At 38.4% G+C, this 21,063-nt stretch overlaps 1 long non-coding RNA gene across 1 annotated transcript in view; it reads left to right on the plus strand.

The window, feature by feature from the left end:
- The first annotated feature begins 812 nt into the window (after positions 1-812).
- The window catches only part of LOC133543449 (uncharacterized), a 70,030-nt gene continuing 49,779 nt past the window's right edge, over positions 813-21,063 (plus strand). Inside the window, exons 1-4 of the long non-coding RNA XR_009804381.1 lie at positions 813-945; positions 2,597-2,673; positions 9,539-9,653; positions 19,177-19,301. This is a non-coding gene — a long non-coding RNA (uncharacterized LOC133543449). The remainder of the gene's footprint in view (positions 946-2,596; positions 2,674-9,538; positions 9,654-19,176; positions 19,302-21,063) is intronic.

Raw genomic sequence — 21,063 nt, forward strand, 5'->3', positions numbered from 1 at the left:
ATAGTACCTGATAGTCGGAAGGGTGTCTCCACAGGTGTCTTGACGCCAATGTCTCAGGGAAGTCCACAGTAGCTGCATGGACGGCACAAGCTCAGCTTTTCTCCGGTAAGAAGCGACTTTTTAATCACAATTTTCTCACCGAAACTTGCTGGTTGACATGTGGTCTGGATTCATGTTGTCATGATACATAGTAAATTTTCGCCTCCGGGAATTTTAAACAAGGAATCACCGTGTGTTTGTGTGGCTAAAGGCTAAAGCTTCCCAACTACATCTTTCTACTGTGACTTTTCCAAAATTAATTGAACAAATTGCAAAAGATTCAGCAACACAGATCTCCAAAATACTGTGTAATTATGCCGTTAAAGCAGACGACTTTCAGCTGTGTGTGTGCATAGCGCTCATACTTTTGAAAAACCCATGACGTCTTGTGTACACGTCATCATTACACGATGTTTTCAAGACGAAACTCCCGGGAAATTTAAAATTGTAATTTAGTAAACTAAAAAAGCCGTATTGGCATGTGTTGCAACGTTAATATTTCATCATTGATATATAAACTATCAGACTGCGTGGTGGGTAGTAGTGGGTTTCAGTAGGCCTTTAAGTATGCCCTGAGCTAAACTTGTGCCAAATTTGGCGCTTTTAGACAAAAGTGAACGAAAATATCCCTAAGGGCCTCCACTATAAAAGTTTCAATCAATCAATCAATACTCCAGAGCGCAATTATACAGGAGACGAACACACAATCATTTTGGAATAAGCTGCGTATTTTTCTGTTATTTTTCTGATTAAAACAAAGTTTCCCTACAGGAGTGTGAAGAGGATCATTCACAATTTTTACAGCAGAAAGAGGAAATGAGTAAGCCCTGTACAACATAACAACACCTGATGGAGTGGCATCGAATACAATGACAAGTTGTTGTGAGTCGCAGGAGCCTCAAAATGGTTGAGTAATTCTTGGTTGCTATTTCTTTCACTAACTACTTCTTTGCTATCACTTTTACCATCATATTTGTACATATCATATTTGCTGATGTTGTTCTTTTGTTGTTGTTGTTATTGTTATTGTTGTGTTTGCTGCTCTTGTCCCCACAATTTCCCCCTCTGTCTTCCTTTTTGTCTCTTTCTATCCCCTCCTGCTCTGGCCCGGCTGCACCAGATGATAATATAAATACATTTAATAAAGTCAAATACATATAAGGCAACAAGAGATATAGGCATCTATATCAACTATATGATTTGCCTGAGAAGCTGGACACCACAACAAAAAATAAATAAAACTGCAAGCAGCGATGGATGGGACTGACTTTTGCTGGTGTTTCCTGCCTTTATCCATTCAACATATCTTTACCTGCACATTACCTACCTTCCCTGCATCCTGGGGTCACACTGGTGGTTCTTTTTTTCACCCATACATGCTGGTGCTTCCTGCCATCACCCAGACAACATATCTTTACCTGCACATTACCTACCTTCTCTGTATCCTGGAGTCAAACTGGTGCCTCCTTCTTTCAACCAGTCAACATATCTTTACCCGCAAAGTACCTACTTTCTTTGCGTTGTGTGGTCACGCTGGTGCTTCCTGCTTTTAAGCGGCCATCTTGAGACGGCAGCAGCGCAGCAGCAGCAGCGCAGCAGCATCAGCGCAGCCGTTCTTTCAAGGCTCGTAAAATCAAAACCGGAGCAGTTTGAAAAATTCTTTGGGCAACTTTTAATCAGAAGGGTTCAATCTCGTTCCTGTGCGAGTTTGAAGCCGACACAACAAAGGCGCGCAGAGTAGATAATTTTTGAAAAAAGGTGACGGTTTTTACAAAACTTTTGTTTTGAAGGGGTAATTGACAACTTCTTCTTGATTTTTGCTGAAGGTTGTCAATTAATGAAATGTAGGTCTAAGTGAGACGTACATAGAGGTTTTTGTTTCTTGTCTCTACGACATTCCAACCTTAAGTTACAAGCAGTTTTGCCAGTGTTTTCTTCCCAAGATCAGTTTTGTCTGTGTTTTATACCTAGGAGGCGCTAGAGCGCAATTTTAAGTTTTGGGGTTTGGTTTTTTATTAGATCACAATTTTTCGCCAGTCCTGATGTGTGTGTCCAGTTTGAAGCATTTTAAGGGTGTCAAATTACAGCTCAAAGAGGCAAAAATGACATTTTTAGGAAACATTTGTTTTGAAGGAGTGTTTGCCAACTTTCTGTAGATTTTTGCTGAATGATGTTATTTTATTAAAGGTATGGCTAAGTAAGACCTACATAGAGGTTTTTGTTTCATGTCTCTACGACATTTATAAACGGAAGTTACAAGCAGTTTTGTATGTGTTTTTTCCTAGGGGGCACTAGACCACAATTTTGAGTTGTTGGTTTTTTTTTTTATCAGATGGCAATTTTCGCCAGTCATGATGTGTGTGTAAAATTTGGTGAGTTTTGAAGCATGTTAAGGGGGTCGTATTACAGCTCAAAGAGGCGGCGGTATAATAATAATCTCTGTCCCAAAGGGACATTCGGTCCCTAAAAAAGACAGACATTTTTTGGTAATTAAAAAGTTGACCTTCCTTATTGAAAAGCTGATTTTCGCTGTATTTTGTGCTTGTTTGATTGGTAGGATGGTGTCATAACTGGGACTATGGAGCGGTTTGTTTTCCCAGGCAGCAAAGCGACTGGACTGGACAAAGGGTGAAGGTAAAGACATGATTTAATTAATCTATCAAAAGAACAAACCAAAGGCGCGCACCAGGAAAAACACAAACTTAGCTAGGAACAAAAATGTAAACACAAAGTCCTGAACTATGGACATAAACAAAACACTTACTATGGCGTGAAAAAGTCAAAACAACAGAGCAATGACATGTGCACTATGGCATGGACTGCGTAATCATTCGGGTATCAGGTGTATATCAAGGGTGATGTCACCAGGCTGACTACCTGGCAACTATGGCTTAAATAATAGTGATGTGATTATTGACAGGTGCGTGAGTCCAAACAAATCAGGTGCATGAGTCGTGAACACATAATGGTCGTCATGTTGAAAAAACAAGGGAGCGTAAACAGCTACTAAGAGTCCAAAAAAAACAACAATACAGAACCAAAGAAAACATGATCACAAAGACATGACAGATGGTTTCAAAGGTCACTAAGTTGAATTGGTGAAACAGAGTCATGTGACATGCCGACTGACAGAAGGCTTGCTGACAAAATAATACGTTTTTGCAAGTATTAATCGATACATTATAAATAATTGTGAAATAAGTAAATGTATTGAAACTCAATGTAACATAGCAGAAGTAGCGTTTCTGTCAGGCTTGTCCCTGACAGTTTTGTGTTGTTTTAGTTTTTCCTCTGTGTATGTCTTTGTTTCCTGTCAGCGCTTTTATTTTGGTCATTTCCTGCTTTTCTCCCTGAGCGCTGTTTCCCCTCAGCTGGGGCTGATTGGCACCTGGCCACACCTGGTGTCAATCAGCCCGCTCTTAATTAAACCTGCTTTGTCCTCCAGTCTGGGCTGGATTATTATCACCACTACCTGTCAATGTCATTATTGTTTATCGATGTAGCTGTGTCTACTTCTGTTCACTCTGTTCATGCCATAGTTCCTTCGTGTTACAGTAAGTATTTCTGTTCATAGCCAAGTTTGTTCTCCGCCTTGGGCGCGCCTTTTGTTTGTACCCTTTTGTTAGTTCTTGTTTTAGTACTAAATTAAATCATGTTTTCCTATTCAATGCCTGCCGCCTTCTCTGCCTTTTGGGGTTCGTCAACAACATAATGTGACAGTTTCTTCTACTCAAATATACTCAAGTAAAAGAATGTTGCATTAAAACTACTCTGAAAAGTACAATTTATTCAAAAAGTTACTTTAGCATATGTAACAGAGTAAATGTAGCGCGTTACTACCCACCTCTGTGAAGGAGTACCACAAAAGTGACCTAATGTGCATGAAAGCATCCAAGATGCACTAAGCTGCACTCTTGTCCGCTGCTTTATTATCATGACACCGGGGATGGTGCTAATGGCCTCCCTCAGTGTCGCTTTAATGCTGCTTTGAGGACCTTCTAATGGTTGTTTTTTCAGTATGAGAATGGCACACATGTTTTACCACACATTACTTTCCCTCTGGACATTTGTGTTCTATTGATACAATGAACTGGACATCTTATGTAAAAATACACAACATAAGGAGGTATGAAATACATCACTGATAAATAAAGCAGAATATGTATTGGATAAAAATCACTTCATATTCTGTACTCCCCGCTCGTGTTACCATATCTGAGTTATTAGGCACAGGAATATTCCCGGGTAAATAAAGTTCCCCCTGTGTTTCCACCAAAAACTACGCAGGTAGATTTAAGTCTTCAGGAACCTTTCGGTGTTCCCGCCTACCAGGGCTGGGCGAAATGGACGAACAGGTATATCTCGATATATTTTTACTTAAACTCGACTTTCGATATATATCTCGATATTTTTTCCGATGAAAGTATAAATACAAAGATATTAATTTTTGAGCGATATTAAGTGAAATTAAAGGGAATGACAACTGAACTGTACACAGTCAGTGGTACTGTTATTAACCCAGTTAATCAAGATGGCTATTAACTAGTGGTGTAACGGTACACAAAAATGTTGGTTCGGTACGTACCTCGGTTTAGAGGTCACGGTTCAGGTAATTTTGGGTACAGTAACAAAAAAACTAAATATACATTTTTTTATTATTTATTTACCAAATTTGTAAACAATGGCATAACATACATTTACACACAGGGTCCATTGCCTGGGGTAAAGTGGTCAACATGTATAAAATAAAAAGTAATCAAGATAAGGTTCAGAATGGTTTCTTAACAAAACCTTTCTACATATAAAGTGCTTTTTTGATTGATTGATTGAGACTTTTATTAGTAGATTGCACAGTACAGTACATATTCCTTACAATTGACCACTGAATGCAAACACCCCAATAAGTTTTTCAACTTGTTTAAGTCGGGGTCCACGTTCATCAACATATTCCCCCACCCCCACCCAGTTTTTAATGCAATATGGACTTAAATCTGCTGCTATAAAAACATTTGGTATTGCTTTAGCCCTGCCTGACTCGCCGAGGAGAGGCTGCTTGAATGTTGTGGTGACGCTTCAAATGGGTTAACATGTGTTATGAGAGTAGCGTATGTGTGTGTGTGTGGCCCTTTAATATGTGACAGCATGAGTGGGTGAGCGAGGTGAGGGAACGGTAGGTGAGTGCATGGAGTGGCTAGTGTTTTGTTGGATTGGCTGTGTGGAAGACCTCGATAAAGCCACGATTTGCAACTAACCGCCGGACTCTTCATTTACCCCGGAGTCCGGAGCTGTGGAGCCCCATTGCCCGGTAGAGTGAAGGGTTTTGTCCCCGTGAATACATCAGCCCTGGAGGACTGTCTCCCCTGCGCTCCTCGACTACGGTTTGGGAGCTGGAAGCAGGAAAGATGCAACACATGTTTGATGTGTTGTCAGAAGCAGCTGCTGAACAATCTCGGCAAACTTCCGTCCTCCATTGTTGTGTCGCCCAGCCAAAGTGTTCCCAAACGGGAGATCTTAACGAGGCAGGAGGGTTACCAGCTCAGGCTTTTACATGTTGTCCTAGCCCGGTCGCTGCTGGCATGTGTACTCGTTCGGTACACCTCCGAACTGAACCGAAACCCCCGTACCGAAACGGTTCAATACAAATACACGTACCGTTACACCCATAGTATTAACAGCACAGAAAATAAACTGTTTAACTAGCACAGAATTACATAACGTAAATATATTAGGAACTTAAATGGTCTGAATGAGTTGAAATGGTTGTTGTTGAAATTTTTAAAATCAGTCGAGAAATGTTGAAGTAGTAACATGTTGAATTGAGGAATGGTTATTACAGACTTTTGGGAAAACCAGGGATTTTTTACAGTTTAAAAAACAACTTATTTTTTGTCCTGATTAAGAGGAATGTTTTGATGGTAGAACGGTTGAAATGCGTTGAAAAATGTGGAAGGAGTAGTTGCCAGAAAAAAAGGGTAGAAACTAGAAATTTTTCCACTTGTAAAAAAAGGTAGTTTAAATTTCTAGGATGGTGGAATGTGTTTTAAAGTGGAATGGTTTGAATTGGTTTGAAAAAATTTGGAAATTGTGTAAGTTTGAAAAATGGCCAATTCATTTTGAATGGGAAGAATGTCCCCGGAAAAACCTAGAATTCTGGGAAATCTGGGAATTTTTTTTTTGAATTCTGAACAGGCTGAACAGTTTGAAGGTTGGAAACGGTTTTGAATCGGGTGAAAAAATGTGGAAGGTAGAGCGCGCCAAAATCTGGAGAAGAAGTTGAAGAAGTTTAATAAATAGATGAATTTTTGTGTAGAAAAACCATGTGTGAACGCTCCAAAGCAGTGGTCACCAACCTTTTTGAAACCAAGAGCTACTTCTTGGGTACTGATTAATGCGAAGGGCTACCAGTTTGATACACACTTAAATAAATTGCCAGAAATAGGTAATTTGCTTAATTTACCTTTAATAAACAAAATCTATATATACATATATATAAAAAAAAATGGTTAGCATTCACTCACCTTAAAAATCGGATCCAAAACTGACTAATTTTCTATTCATAAGAGAACTTTAAGACATGTTAATGCGTGCCGAGTGTTTTAACACTGTGCAACTCTTAAGCTTTTTACCCTCTAATGCCTTTTTATTAATACATGATTGCTTTAAATTATTGGTAATTAAATTTCACTTTTGTTCAACATAAAACTATTGAAGTCAAAATAATACAAACCTTTTGTGAATTGCATTTTATTATGCAACTGTTGTTGACTGTTTAGTTTGCTCACTGAATGTGAGTATATCAAAAAAAGCCATTATTTTACTTTTATTTAAAAAAAAAGGAGTCCGCTAGCATTAGTCTGTCCATGTCATGAATATATGCAAAATAATAGTAAAACATACTGTAGATTCATATGAAAAGGACTGTTTAGGTGCCAATTCTAATTAAACCAGCAGGTTTCAGTAAAATTGAGGGAAAAAAGGTGTTGCGACCCCTTTTCCCTTTTTTGGTTGCTGGAGGGATAATGGGTCTTCATTTCATGAATAATGCACTTTTTAACGTTTTTGTTTCTCTTGAGTGGTTTTAAGTGGGTTTAATATGTTACAAGACAATATAACAAAAATAGAACCTGATGGCAAATGGATGTAATCGATCAAATATGAAAGGGTAAACAGTGTCACCCAAAACCTATGCTCTTCTCTATCTTCCCTCACAGGTGTGTTTTCCTTAAATGCCAATTTATGCACACACCCACCTATACCCATGTGACACATTGTCAAACCCAAAGACACTGCTCCTTAAACCCCTAATTGTCTCCTACACGAGGCATTTTATTTAAGTAACAATGTATTTCATATTTATGGCATGTCTTAATGTTGTGTTTCAGCCATCCGGCCTTCATCGGGGGTACAAACAATTGTAAAAGTACACAATGTGAGCTTAAAACCAAAAATAATGTCAGTAAGATATCTGTTAAAGGGTGTGTATATTGTACAACAGTACAAAAGACACACCTATGTGGACATATCACTACTGAATGGCGGTGTACAAATAACTCCATTACAAACAGTTAAATCAATGTCCTCGTTTAATCCAGGGTATTTTGTGACTTGAAGTTCATAAATCCAAAAATCTCTCATTCACTATTGAGATCCCATTTCCTTTTGTTTGGTGTCCGGTATATGGTCTATTCCAGAGCTATTTCACAGAACCACAATGCGAGTTCAGGAAAGTTTAGGAAGATTCCTAAAAACACTAGCATGGTCATATAGATTATCTTTTACTAGCTGTTTTGCAGTGGGTCCTAAAAAGCAACAGATTCTCAAAAATAAACAAAATAAGAATTATAGTGAAGAGGGAAATCCAGCCCCCTGGTACTTAGCTCTTTGGAAATGGGGCCCTCAAAACAAGTTAGTTGAATAGCCCTGGTCTATATCATATGCTTGTGCATAGGTTCGATCATTATGGGACTCTGTTTGGCAATAGGGTATTAGGTGTTTCTTGTACGAATTACATATTCATGCTTCGCCAATCAGACTTGTAGAGGGGTTTTTTTTTGTTATTCAACTATAGAACATTTTGCAAATATGGCATTCTACCCTGTAAACAACAAGTGTTGTCCTAAAGTTGATATAAGTTTTTTTTTCATTTTCTCAACAGTGTAAAAAGTCTTATATCCATATCATGTTAGACCCGCTCGACATCCATTGCTTTCCTCCTCTCCAAGGTTCTCATAGTCATCATTGTCACCGACGTCCCACTGGGTGTGAATTTTTCCTTGCCCTTATGTGGGCCTACCGAGGATGTCGTAGTGGTTTGTGTTGTGGTTTGTGCAGCCCTTTGAGACACTAGTGATTTAGGGCTATATAAGTAAACATTGATTGATTGATTGATTGATATTTCTGTCCGTCATTCCGTCGTATATATTTTTTTTCTTTTACGGAAGGTTTTTTTGAGAGAATAAATGATTAAAAAAACACTTAATTGAACGGTTTAAAAGAGGAGAAAACACAAAAAAAAAAATGAAAATTAAATTTTGAAACATAGTTTATCTTCAATTTTGACTCTTTAAAATTCAAAATTCAAACGAAAAAAATGAGGATAAAAACTTGCTATTTTGAATCTTTTTGAAAAAATTTAAAAAAGAATTTATGTAAGGATTAAGATTAATTTTTGAATTTTGATGACATGTTTTAAATAGGTTAGAATCCACTTTGAAATAAGATTTAAATTTGATTATACAGATTTTTTTAGATTTGCCAGAATATTTTTTTTGAATTGTAATCATAAGTTTGAAGAAATATTTCACAAATGTTCTTCGTCGAAAAAACAGAAGCTAAAATGAAGAATTAAATTAAAATGTATTTATCATTCTTTACTATAAAAAAAACTTGAACTTTGATTTAAATTGTCAGGAAAGAAGAGGAAGGAATTTAAAAGGTAAAAAGGTATATGTGTTTAAAAAGCCCAAAATCATTTTTAAATTTTAATTTTTTCTCTAAAATTGTCTTTCTGAAAGTTATAAGAAGCAAAGTAAAAAAATTAATGAATTTATTTAAACAAGTGAAGACCAAGTCTTTAAAATATTTTCTTGGATTTTCTAATTCTATTTGAGTTTTGTCTCTCTTAGAATTAATAATGTCGAGCAAAGCGAAACCAGCTTGCTAGTAAATAAATAAAATTAAAAAAATAGAAGCAGCTCACTGGTAAGTGCTGCTATTTGAGCTATTTTTCGAACAGGCCAGCGGGCGACTCATCTGGTCCTTACGGGCTACCTGGTGCCCGCGGGCACCGCGTTGGTGACCCCTGCTCCAAAGCATTCACACAACTATTTACTTTATTCTGTGTTGTATAAGTAGTCAGTGACACTCCATTTGTGTAGTTATTAGCCTCAACCTGAATGAACAGAATGCTAATGCTAACAAGCTAACGCTAAACTTGATGTGTTTGTGTTGTCGTCAGATAAACACTGACATTTATTGTTTTTTATATTCCTATTTACAGCTGAAATGGACCATAAGGAATGGCCTGATCCTCATGAATTCATCATTTACTAAGAGGACAACTTTCTGACTGTTGGACGTTGCGGACAAAAGCCTGACTTTTAACGAACAATTAGGTACGCTTTAACTTTTAAATTATATAATTTTGTATATTATTGCATTGGGATTTGTTTACTTATTTTTTAGTAAGATAATTCTGACCTAATACTGTCCGTCTATTTCAATCAATCAATCAATCAATGTTTACTTATATAGCCCTAAATCACTAGTGTTTCAAAGGGCTGCACAAACCACAACACAAACCACGACGACATCCTTGGTAGACCCACATAAGGGCAAGGAAAACTCACACCCAGTGGGACGTCGGTGACAATGATGACTATGAGAACCTTGGAGAGGACGAAACAATGGATGTCGAGCGGGTCTAACATGATACTGTGAAAGTTCAATCCATAGTGGATCCAACACAGCCGCGACAGTCCAGTCCAAAGCGGATCCAACACAGCAGCGAGAGTCCCGTCCACAGCGGAGCCAGCAGGAAACCATCCCAAGCAGAGGTGGATCAGCAACGCAGAGATGTCCCAGCCGATACACAGGCAAGCGGTCCATCCTGGGTCCCGACTCTGGACGAGCGGTCCATCCTGGGTCCCGACTCTGGACGAGCGGTCCATCCTGGGTCCCGACTCTGGACGAGCGGTTCATCCTGGGTCCCGACTCTGGACAGCCAGTACGTCATCCATGGCCATCGGACCGGACCCCCTCCACAAGGGAGAGTGGGACATAGGAGAAAAAGAAAAGAAACGGCAGATCAACTGGCTAAAAAGGGAGTATACAAATGAGTTTTAAGGTGAGACTTAAATGCTTCTACTGAGGTGGCATCTCGAACTGTTATCTGGAGGGTATTCCAGAATACTGGAGCCCGAATTGAAAACGCTCTATAGCCCGCAGACTTTGTTTCCAAAAAGACTCCCAAATTTCAGTGCCCCACACGAAAATCACAGGGGGCAACCATTCTCCCAAATTTCTCCCGATTCCCACCTGGACAACAATATTGGGGGCGTGCTTTACAGGCACTGCCTCAAGCGTCCTCTAAAACCTTTCGTCACGTCCACTTTTCCTACGTAGAAACAGCGTGCCGGCCTAGTCACATGATATATGTGGCTTTTACACACACACACGCTAATGCAATGCAAGCTTGGTCAACAGCCATACAGGTCACATTGAGGGTGGCCGTATAAACAACTTTAAGACTGTTACAAATATGCGCCACACTGTGAACCAACACTAAACGAGAATGAAAAGCAAATTTCGGGAGAACATCTGCACTGTAACACAACATAAACACAATAGAGCAAATACACAAAACCCCTTGCAGCACTAACTCTTCCTGGACGCTACAATATAAAAATGTATTACTAGCCTGTGGGAAAAGTTTATTTTGATATTTACCTGAGAAAGTTGCAAATAGAAAAGAGGCATTCAATTTCTATTTAAATTTGATTTGATATGCCTTTGCTATTTTCTAATTATTAGTATTATTTGAAACTCGATTTTGCATGTCTCTATAAAGTTATATAAGTCTCGCTTGTTCAATATTCTATGCAAAACTTGTTTGGGTCCCTATTAAAAGGTTAATTTGTTCAACCTCGGCCCGCGGCTTTGTTCAGTTTTAAATTTTGGCCCACTCTGTATTTGAGTTTGACAACCCTGCTATAAGATATATAATGCAACTCATACTAAGTATTCTTTATTTTATTTTTTTAGAATGTTAACTATGGATTAAATTGTGAACAAATTGAGAACAGGAAGTGAACAAAAGTGTTAGCAACGGTTAGGACTTAATGATCTCTGCTTCTTCCTACTCGTTTTCGAAGATGTTGAAAAGGGAAAGTGGAAATTGTGATGTATCGTGTTGCAATTGTATGCATGTTCACCATATTGTTTATAAACTAATGCACAAGGAAACTCGCTGGCCACCACATTAGGTACACAAGCACAATGCGAGGAACGAACTACAACAATACATTTCTAGTTCCCTGTAGTTTAAATGTCAGCCCGCTGATTTAACATAACTTCTTCCTCTGGATTCAATTGCACCAGAGAAACAAATAAGCAAATCATTTAAAAAAATGCATCCCTCTATACCAGTGGTTCTTAACCTTGTTGGAGGTATCAAACCCCATTAGTTTCATATGCGCATTCACCGAACCCTTCTTAGTGAAAAATAAAATGTTTTTTTTTTAATTCAAGATAAAGTTATGTGTTTTTGGTAACACTTTAGTATGGAGAACATATTTTAAGTAACAAAGACTTAATTTAGAGGTTTTGGTTAGGGTTAGGGTTAGAGCATGGGTGTCAAACTCTGGCCCGCCATGTAATTTAATTTATCCCTTGAGGCAATAATAAATTAACATTAGAGCTGGCCCTCCGATATTATACAGCCGCTGTATCACCGCATTCAACGTTAATTCTCATACTTGCCAACCCTCCCGATTTTTCCAGGAGAATCCCGAATTTAAGTGCCCACCCCGAAAATCTCCCGGGGCAACCATTCTCCCGAATTTCCACCCGGACAACAATATTGGGGGCATGCCTTAAAGGTACTGCTTTTAGCGTCCTCTACAACCTGTCGTCACGTCCGCTTTTCCTCCATACAAACAGCGTGCCGGCCCAGTCACGTTACATATCCGGCTTCTACACACACACACAAGTGAATGCAAGGCATACTTGGTCAACAGCCATACAGGTCACACTGAGGGTGGCCGTATAAACAACTTTAACACTGTTACACCACACTGTGAACCCACACCAAACAAGAATGACAACATATTTCGGGGGAACATCCGCACCGTAACACAACATAAACACAACAGAACAAATATCCAGAACCCCTTGCAGCATTAACTCTTCCGGGACGCTACAATATACACCCCCGCTACCAACAAAACGACATTTTGCATGTCACTATAAAGTTATATAAGCCTTGCTTGTTCAATATTCAATGCAAAACTTGTTTGGGTCCCTATTAAAAGGTTAAGTTGTTCAACTTTGGCCCTCGGCTTTGTTCAGTTTAGAATTTTGGCCCACTCTGTATTTGAGTTTGACACCCCTGGGTTAGAGGGTTAGGGTTATAATAAGGCCATGCCGAATTAGGCATTAATAAGTACTTAATAATGACTAGTTAAGAGCCAATATGTTACTAATTTGCATGTTAATAAGCAACAATAATTAATGGTGAATATGTTCCCCATACTAAAGTGTTACCATGTTTTTTTACTATTGCACAAAATGAACCATGCATGAACATCACCTTGTTCAAAGAACAAAACCAACACAGTGCATGAACTCACAACAAATTACACACCTGCTTATCAGTGTGACTTCTGCTGTTGCCGTACCCGTAATAAGCCGATAAGAAGTTTTTATTGAGATGATGAGTCGGGTGTGTTTTGACCTCCGCAGAACCCCTGAGACTGACTCACCGAACCCATAGGGTTCGATCGAACCCAGGTTAAGAACCACTGCTCTATACTCAGAATTGTGTTAATTTGTCCAATTTCAGTGTATTTTTGTGGTCAATAACAATTCCGTTTTAAATACAAATAAATTAATTAATAATGTGATTTTCTTTTGAATACAATAATGAAAAAAACCTGAGATTAGAATTAAGATAAAAATAATACAATTTTTAATAAAACATTTCTAAAAAAAATGGACCTGAGTATTCCTAATTAGAAAATAAACAAAATTAATTTATATATATATATATATATATATATATATATATTATATATATATATGGATAGGTTGATTGGCAACACTAAATTGGCCCTAGTGTGTGAATGTGAGTGTGAATGTTGTCTGTCCATCTGTGTTGGCCCTGCGATGAGGTGGCGACTTGTCCAGGGTGTACCCTGCCTTCCGCCCGATTGTAGCTGAGATGGGCGCCAGCGCCCCCCGCGACCCCGAAAGGGAATAAGCGGTAGGAAATGGATGGATGGATGGATATATACACATATATATATATATATATATATATATATATACACATATATATATATATATATATATATATATATATATATATATATGTGTATATATATATATATATATATATATATATATATATATGTGTATATGTGTATATGTATGTATATATATCCATCCATCCATCCATTTTCTACCGCTTATTCCCTTTCGGGGTCGCGGGGGGCGCTGGCGCCTATCTCAGCTACAATCGGGCGGAAGGCAGGGTACACCCTGGACAAGTCGCCACCTCATCGCAGGGCCAACACAGATAGACAGACAACATTCACACACTAGGGCCAATTTAGTGTTGCCAATCAACCTATCCCCAGGTGCATGTCTTTGGAAGTGGGAGGAAGCCGGAGTACCCGGAGGGAACCCACGCATTCACGGGGAGAACATGCAAACTCCACACAGAAAGATCCCAAGCCTGGATTTGAACCCAGGACTGCAGGACCTTCGTATTGTGAGGCAGACGCACTAACCCCTCTGCCACCGTGAAGCCATGTGTGTATATATATATATATATATATATATATATATATATATATATATATATATATATATATATATATATATATATATATATATATATATATATATATATATATATATATATATATATATATATATATATATATATATACATATATATACATACATACATACATACAAAAATCGACAATAAATGCACCCGATTACCCTTATAAAAGTTTCTTCTTTTTCCCCAGCTGAGGTCTTTTGAATTTTTCCTAACCCTAACACTAGTTGTGAGTTTGTCAAGCCCTTCCGGAAACTTTTGATCAAGCACCATATAGATACATAGTGTGTGAATGTGAGAGTGAATGTTGTCTGTCTATCTGTGTTGGCCCTGCGATGAGGTGGCGACTTGTCCAGGGTGTACTTTGCCTTCCGCTTGATTGTAGCTGAGATAGGCACCAGCGCCCCCCGCGACCCCAAAGGGAGTAAGTGGTAGAAAATGGATGGATGGATTAATGATTAAATCAAATATTTAAAAAATTAATTGCGAATTGCATAATTTCTCATAAGAAACTGTAATAGTAGTGTAATGGTCACTAAAGGGTGTGTTATTTCATGTCTGGACGTCTCATAATATTAAACGTATTTAGAAGGACACAAAAAGTTTTTTTTATGCTTTAGCTAGGAACATATTTTATTGTGATGAGGTGTCGACTCGTCCAGGGTCTACACTGTCTTCCCTTCAAATGCAGCTGCGATAGTCTCCAGCACCCCCCGCGATCCCAAAAGGGACAAGCGATAAAAATAAAAGGATGGATGTTCTACTGCTGAGATTCATTTATGGCGGTCAGGCCTGGAACCAAGTAACAGCAATAAATGACGGTTTATAAATACAGTAAAACGTTTATCTTAAAAACTGAATTTAAAAATGAAATACATTTTTACAAAATGTATTTCAAATTTTTTAGGTGAATTTAAATGTAATCTGGCAGTGTTCTATCTGACCCATGACGCCAATGCGGACAATCGTTAAAGGCATAGATGAATGGATATGAAAGAATATGAAAGATTCAATTAGACATTAGATTAAAAATAATGTGAATAAAAATAATATTAATCAGGGTGTCAGTTCAAATGAGTTATTAAAGGCCTACTGAAACCCACTACTACCCACCACGCAGTCTGATAGTTTATATATCAATGATGAAATATTAACATTGCAACACATGCCAATACGGCCGGTTTAGTTTACTAAACTGCAATTTTAAATTTCCCGCGGAGTTTTTTGTTGAAAACGTTGCGGAATGATGACGCGTGTTTGCAACGTTATTGGTTGGAGGGGATATTTTAGCCCAGCACCACTTACGGCTAAAAGTAGTCTCTTTTCATCGCATAATTACACAGTAATGTGGACTTCTGTGTTGCTGAATCTTTTGCAATTTGTTCAATTAATAACGGAGACTATAAAGAAGAATGCATTTGGTGGAAAGCGGTGGATTGCAGCTGCCTTTAGCAACCGAAACACAGCCGGTGTTTTTTTGTTTGTTGTGAAGCTTTAGCAAACATGTTTCTCTACCACCTGTCAACCAGCAAGTTTTTGGATGAGAAAATGGTGATATTAAGTCGGCTCTTACCGGAGACTTGTGCGGAGTTAGCGTCCTCCTACAGCAGCTGTCAAAAAGGCAGCTGTGATCTTGGCTCCTCCATTGGCTTCTCTCAGAGACACTGGCGGTCACCGCAGCCCTCCGACTTTCAGGTATGACTTTATAATCTCACTAAAACACTATTAACACAATAAGCAGATAAGTGTTGCCATCCGTGACTCGGATCTTCACATATTATTGTTTGTTTTTCCATCTTTGTTCTCATTCTCCGTTTGATCCGTTTATTTCCCGTTTAGTCCATCACCATGGTTACTTATTAATTTCAGCTGTTACTCCCGGTTCCTGCACACCTGTTCTCTGTTAATCACCTTCCCTTTCTAAGCCTTCCTCTTTTCATTCTTCTGCCTGGGACTCTAGTTTGTTTTCACACAATGGTACGTCTGCTTTGCACTTTTGCTTACATGCAATTCCTGTATTATTCTCGCGAGCTCTCACGCTGCGCAATTTTATTCATTCTTAGCTCCCATGCTAAATGTTTTGTTTTCCCCTTTGTGTGCCTATGTGCCAGTTTAGTTTATTATTTGTTTATCCTAGCTGTCATGCTAGCGTCTTTTGTTTGACTTTTCTTAGCTCCAGTATTTTTCTTTTCTAGCACCTTTTGTTATTCAAATAAATAGTTAAACCTTACCTTTGCTGTGTTCAATTTCGACACATCCTCGAGGGAATCGAACCCGGCACCACGTTGCCGAACAGACGTAACAATAAGGGATTTTCCAGAATTATCCTAGTAAATGTGTCTGATAACATCTGAATCGCTTCCACTTTTTTTTTCTTTTTCTAGTGCTTCACTCTCACTTTCCTCATCCACAAATCTTTCATCCTCGCTCAAATTAATCGGGAAATCGTCGCTTTCTCGATCCAAATCGCTCTCGCAGCTCGTGGCCATGATTGTAAACAATGTTCAGATGTGAGGAGCTCCACAACCCGTGACGTCACGCGCACATCGTCTGCTACTTCTGGTACAGGCAAGGCTTTTTTATTAGCGACCAAAAGTTGCGAACTTTATCGTCGATGTTCTCTACTAAATCCTTTCAGCAAAAATATGGCAATATCGTGAAATGATCAAGTATGACACATAGAATGGACCTGCTATCCCCGTTTGAATAAGAAAATCTCATTTCAGTAGGCCTTTAAGTTCCAGTCAGTGTTTTAGTGGTGTGTGTATGATGTACAGTACACAGCTCATCACCGCTGAGATCATGTCTTGCAGTCATAAAAAGTATGATTCAAAGTGTGGCCGGAAAGACCGTTGGTCAATGTGTGCACACGTCCACACCTGCCAGCGTCACCGCCAAACCAAATGTGACTTTTTACAATGTCACAGGAAGTGTGTGTTGCGGGTGTAAAGCAACATGTGACTGTTTGACTTTGAGCCCGTCCTTTATGAGCAAACACACTCAACAGTTGGTGCTTATCTAACCTCCGTCCGGTACGCTATCTGACAGGCCAAAGTCGTATTTGTTGCATTGGACTCCATCCTGACTTCCTGCTTGGGAAAACGCTTGCAATGAGCTTGAGAAGCAAATAATTAACACCTTTTAACATGAATACTGCTAAATAAATTACTACTACTACTAAAAACCCTGTTTCCATATGAGTTGGGAAATTGTGTTAAATGTAAATATAAACGGAATACAATGATTTGCAAATCCTTTTCAACCCATATTCAATTAAATGCACTACAAAGACAAGATATTTGATGTTCAAACTCATAAACTTTATTTTTTTTTGCAAATAATAATTAACTTAGAATTTAATGGCTGCAACACATGCTAAAGTAGTTGGGAAAGGGCATGTTCACCACTGTGTTGCATCACCTTTTCTAAACTCAATAAACTTTTGGTAACTGAAGAAACTAATTGTTGAAGCTTTGAAAGTGGAATTCTTTCCCATTCTTGTTTTATGTAGAGTTTTAGTCATTCAACAGTCCGGGGTCTTGTTTTTGTATTTTACGCTTCAATATGCGCCACGCATTTTCGATGGGAGACATGTCTGGACTGCAGGCGAGCCAGGAAAGTACCCGCACTTTTACTACGAAGCCACGCTGTTGTAACACGTGGCTTGGCATTGTTTTGCTGAAATAAGCAGGGGCGTCCATGATAACGTTGCTTGAATTACAATTTATGTTGCTCCAAAACCTGTATGGACCATTCAGCATTAATGGTGCCTTCACAGATGTGGAAGTTACCCATGCCTTGGGCACTAATACACCCACATACCATCACAAATGCTGGCTTTTGAACTTTGCGCCTATAACAATCCAGATGATTATTTCCCTCTGTTCCGGAGGACACCCCGTCCACGGTTTCTAAATATAATTTGAAATGTGGACTCGTCAGATCACAGAACACTTTTCCAATTTGCAACAGTCCATCTTAGATGAGCTCGGGCCCAGCGAAGGCGGCTGCGTTTCTGGGTGTTGTTGATAAATGGCTTTCGCTTTGCATAGCAGAGTTTTAACTTGCACTTACAGATGTAGCGACCAACTGTAGTTACTGACAGTGGTTTTATTAAGTGTTCCTGAGCCCATGTAGTGATATCCTTTTCACACTGATGTTGGTTTTTGATGCAGTACCGCCTGAGGGATCAAAGGTCCGTAATATCATGGCTTACGTGCAGTGATTTCTCCAGATTCTCTGAACCTTTTGATGATTTTACGGACCGTGGATGGTAAAATCCCTAAATTCCTTGCAATAGCTCGTTGAGAAATGTTGTTCTAAAACTGTTCGACAATTTGCTTACAAATTGGTGACCCTCGCCCCATCCTTGTTTGTGAATTACTTAGCATTTCATGGAAGCTGTTTTATACCCAATCATGACACCCACCTGTTCCCAATTAGCCTGCACACCTGTGGGATGTTCCAAATAAGTGTTTGAGGAGCATTCCTCAACTTTATCAGTATTTATTGCCACCTTTCCCAACTTCTTTGTCACGTGTTGCTGGCATCAAATTCTAAAGTTAATTATTATTTGCAACCAAAAAAAATCTTTATCAGTTTGAACATCAAATATGTTGTCTTTGTAGCATATTCAACTGAATATGGGTTGAAAATGATTTGCAAATCATTGTATTTCGTTTATATTTACATCTAACACAATTTCCCAACTCATATGGAGACGGGGTTTGTAGTATATGTGCAAGTGTGCCTGATAATGAAGTGGACCGCATTACTGTATATTTTTTAGAGTGCAATCTTTTATTTTATGGACAAAACTATTGGAACATTTGGCCTTAAAATAAGTGTTTGTAAAGAGTGTATTGTTCTTTTTGGTGTTTTTGCCATTTCTGGCCTTTTGGCCACGTAAAATATTGTCTTCATGATGAGAATTAGGAGTTCAATCTTTGGGAAATTAACTATTTCATCCGATCCAGATTCCTGGGGTGACGATTCCATTCATCACGATTCAAACCGATTCTCGCAATGTATTATTTGCTATAATAATTGTAATACTATTTTTTTCTAAACAGGTTTCAGGTTAGAAAAGCTTCTTCTGTTTGCATGGAGATGGCCTATAAAGTGTTACGCCTGTTCGGCATTGTGGTGCCGGGTTCGATTCCCTCGAGGATGCGTCAAAACGAAGAACACAACAAAGGTAAGATATAACCAATTTATTCTAAATAACAGAAGGACAGCTATAACAAAAACACTGGAGCTAACAAAAGGCAAACCAAATACGCGTATGAGAACTAGGAGATACAAAATAGGAGATTAAACTGGCACGTTGGCACTCAAAAAGGAGTAAATAAAACACTTAGCATGTGAGCTAATAATGAGGTGCGTAGCGTGAGAGCTCGCGAAAATAGTAGGAATTGCGTGAAAGCAAACAATCAAAACAGACGTATAGTTGCGTGAGAGCAAACTAGAATCCCAGAAAGAATAAACAGAAGAGGCTGGCTTATAAAGGGGGGTGATTACAAGAACAGGTGTGCGAGAACTGAGACTAGCAGGTGGAAATAATAAGTGACCATGGAAACGAACAAAACAGGAAGTAAACGGGTCACAATGGACAATGAAAACACAGATGGAAAAAAAAAAACAACAACATGTGAAGATCCGAGTAACGGATCGTAACATAAAGGTTGTTTTTAAAAATGTACTCTTTAAAGAATTTTTATAAAATGTTAGCGCCCCCCGCGACCCTAAAGGGAATACGTAAGTGGTAGGAAATGGATGGATGGATGGATGGGTTATACATTTTTGAAAATTATGACTCGATTTCAAAATGGAATGAATACAAATCCCAATTCGGATGTGAATAGGTTTTTTGTGCACCTCCAGTAAATACTATGATCTCTTTTCCAGTATTTCTTATTGTACTCAAGTCAGATCCAATACTTAAATGTTCCACAAAAATCTGGTAAAAAATTCTAATAAAATTGCCTTTTCATTTTTTGCTTTTTCTTTGGCTTATTGTGTCGTTTGGCGTATTGTTTCACTTTATGTAATTCAAATGGTTTGGAATTTTTGCAAAACATTGCTTTGTCTGGGCCAGCCTCAAAAGGCCATGTTTTGCTTTCTTTGGCACTTTGTGGTGTTTTTCTTATTTCAAACACCACAAAGTTTGTTTTTTGTCAAAAACTCCAAAACAAGAAAAAAGTGTTTGCATCAAGTTGGGGTTGAAGTCAGCTTGGTTTATGGTTACAACATGACGAATCACATTTTCCAGTTTCCCTTTTCCACATGTTCGAAAAAGAGCAGGAAGAAGCAGAGCTGTTTTTATTCCTACCGTCTTCCATTTCATAGCAATTGCTAACAGTTTAATTCACTTCCTGTTCTCAGTTTGTATAAAAATTACTTAATAAATAATACAATTCTAAAATAAAAAATAAATAAAAAAATAGTGACGTTAGATGTACAAAACCCACAACTAGTGAAGTTGGCTTGTTGTGTAAATGGTAAATAAAAACAGAATACAATGATTTGCAAATCCTTTTCAACCTATATTCAATTGAATAGACTGCAAAGACAAGAAAACTTTGTTGTTTTTTGCAAATATTAGCTCATTTGGAATTTGATGCCTGCAACATGTTTCCAAAAAGCTAGCACAAGTGGCAAAAAAGACTGAGAGAGTTGAAGAATGCTCATCAAACACTTATTTGGAACATCCCACAGGTAAACAGTTTAATTGGGAACAGGTGGGTGCCATGATCGGCTGTAAAAGCAGCATCCATGAAATGCTCAGTCATTCACAAACAAGGTCACCACCTTTTCAACAAATGCGTGAGCAAATTGTCCAACAGTTTAAGAACAACATTTCTCAACCAGCTATTGCAAGTAATTCAGGGATTTTACCATCTACTTTCCGGAATTTCATTAAAAGGTTCAGAGAATCTGGAGAAATCACTGCACCTAAG

The sequence above is a fragment of the Nerophis ophidion genome, linkage group LG02, assembly GCF_033978795.1.
Source record: "Nerophis ophidion isolate RoL-2023_Sa linkage group LG02, RoL_Noph_v1.0, whole genome shotgun sequence".
NCBI classification, from domain to species: domain Eukaryota; kingdom Metazoa; phylum Chordata; class Actinopteri; order Syngnathiformes; family Syngnathidae; genus Nerophis; species Nerophis ophidion.